General features: G+C 47.9%; 1 long non-coding RNA gene across 1 annotated transcript; it reads right to left on the bottom strand.

Moving 5' to 3' along the window:
• Positions 1–742: 742 nt before the first annotated feature.
• LOC112675446 (uncharacterized) lies at positions 743–2,057 on the bottom strand. Its single transcript, XR_003145881.3, has 2 exons — positions 1,661–2,057; positions 743–1,054 (listed from the first exon to the last, which is right to left on the bottom strand). It is a non-coding gene; the product is annotated as an uncharacterized LOC112675446 (long non-coding RNA).
• Positions 2,058–2,521: the final 464 nt, after the last annotated feature.

The raw sequence follows: 2,521 nt of genomic DNA, 5'->3' as shown, positions 1-2,521 counted from the left end.
CTGCTCCCTTTGTTTTCCTGACTAGCCCGGTGTCTGTGGAAGCTCGAATTCACAGAGAACAGGACACCCAGAGGAAGAAGCACAACACCTCGGAAGGTCTGATGGGGAAGGGCGACGTTGGCTGTGGGTATTCAGCCTGGAGAAGATTAGGCTCCGAGGATGTAGGACTGTGGAGTGCAGATATTGGAAGGACTGTCGCAGGGCAGGGGACTGGCCTGTGTGGTACTTTGGTGGGAGGACCAGATGACACGAGTTCTAGAAAAGCAGACTTCACCTTCCTAGACGGATGACTTTTGGAGCAACCAAGCCTTCCAAATCGGGATGGGCTGTCTCGGGGAATGCAGAAGTAGAAGGGGTGGAAGTTGCCAGGGGATGGGATAGAAGGAGCACAGGAGGAGGCAGTGCCGAGCCAGGCATTCCCTCCCACCATGGCCTTCGACGAGTTAGTTAACTTGATGCCTATAAAACAGGCATTAAAATCATGCTGCCTTAAAAAAAAAAATCATGCTGCCTTTTAGAGATACAGTGAGGCTAAAACTAAAGAGTGCAAGTAAATTATTTTGTATAACGTTTGGCATGCAGTAAACACCCAGTAAATGTTAGCTGTTATTATTTGCAATGGGGTGAAAGGTTGGATAAATTCATTTCTAAGCACACTGCCAAGTCCTGGTTCCGTGATGCTACGTCCCATCCATCTCCGTTCCCTCCCTCCAAGAAGTTGCTAAACAACAAAGAAAGTGAGTGAATTTTCAATCTCATCTTCTTTTATTGCTTCGCTCCCACTCCCACCAAAGCACTTCTAACTCATGAAACGGCCACAGGCTAACTCTGTGAACTGCAGGCTTTATTTTTAGCTCCTTCTGTGGCCTCTTCCTTCGTGCCAAATACCCTGGAAGTCCGAGCAGCCTCTGCAGAAGGTATGCTTCTTTGAAAATGTTTGCTCATCTCGGTTGCTTCAGATTTCACATCGATTGTCTTGAGGCCTTTTATCAGTAGTGACGATATCAATGGGCTGAATCAAGTTCAAGATCAATCAGCTTCTTATGACAGGAGCCTGGAAGAAGCAAAGACAAAATGCTGAGCCGTTACGGGGAGACAGAGACTTCTTCCTCTGAGCATGGGGTAAACATGGGCTGTATGGGCTGCTGGGCCTGCGGTGTTACAGCTAAATTTGGTAGAGAAGGAAAAAATTGTGAGAAGAACACAAGTTTCTTTTTCTAGCAGAAGCTGGCTGTGGCAGACACTGCAAAATATATGCCCATTCCTCCTTCCTCCTTCTTTGTTAAAACCCCAGTTTTGTGAATGTGCCCGGTTAGTTAGGCTTTCCTAGTTCCCACCCCCCCACCCCGACTGGGGTGGCTTGTCCTTATGGTTGAAACACAGGTTGACTTCTTGTTACAAGAGAATGATAAATTAAAATTTTAAAAAAAAATGGGGGTGGGGGGGGCAGCCCGGGTGGCTCAGAGGTTTAGCACCTGCCTTCAGTCCAGGGTGTGATCCTGGAGACCTGGGATCAAGTCCCACGTCCCATGCTGGGCTCCCTGCATGGAGCCTGCTTCTCCCTCTGCCTGTGTCTCTGCCTCTCTCTGTGTCTCATGAATAAATAAATAAAAATCTTAAAAAAAAAAAAAAAAAACCAAGAGAATGATAAACATCTTACTTAAGTCACTGTTTATCATGTGTTCCGGTGCTTCCAGCCAACCAGAGTCTCTACAGTTCTCAAATCCTCAACTGGGTGTCCGACAGTTCAATCCAATTCTGACACTATTTAGCCAGAATTAGAGTCAGACCCCGCAGGCTAGAGGCTCCATCGCACAAGATGACCCCCACTTCAGATGCTGGTCATGAGTCCTGGGCCATCCTTACTGCTCATCAACCAGCTATAAATCCAGGGTTCCACTACCCTCTCCTCAGGTTTAATAATTTGCTAGAACTGCTCACAGAACTCAGCACTTTACTTGTGTTTACTGGCTTATTAAAAAAGATTTAACTTGGGAACAGCCAATGGAAGAGAAGCATAGGGCAAGGTCTGGGGGTGCACATGGAGCTTCCAGGCCCTCTCCAGGCACTACCCGGTCAGCACTTCCAGGAGTTCACCAACCCAGAAGCACCTGAACCTGTTGTCTAGAGGTTATTTGTTTTTTAAAAAGATTTTATTTATTTATTCATGAGAGACACAGAGACAGAAGCAGAGACACAGGCAGACGGAGAAGCAGGCTCCACGCAGGGAGCTCAACGTGGGATCCCAGGTCTCCAGGATCACACCCTGGGCTGAAGGCGGCACTAAACTGCTGGGCCACGGGGGCATCCCTGTTTCGAGGTTTTTTTATTTTTTATTTTTATTTATTTCTAAAAGATTTTATTTATTCATTCATGAGAGACACACAGAGAGAGGCAGAGGCACAGGCAGAGGGAGGAGAAGCAGGCTCCATGCAGGGAGCCTGATGCGGGAATCAACCCCGGGGACTCCAGGATCACGCCCTGGGCCAAAGGCAGGCGCTAAACGGCTGAGCCACCCAGG

Source organism: Canis lupus, chromosome 30, assembly GCF_003254725.2.
Source record: "Canis lupus dingo isolate Sandy chromosome 30, ASM325472v2, whole genome shotgun sequence".
NCBI classification, from domain to species: Eukaryota; Metazoa; Chordata; class Mammalia; order Carnivora; family Canidae; genus Canis; species Canis lupus.
This window is presented reverse-complemented; position numbering and strand designations above follow the sequence as displayed.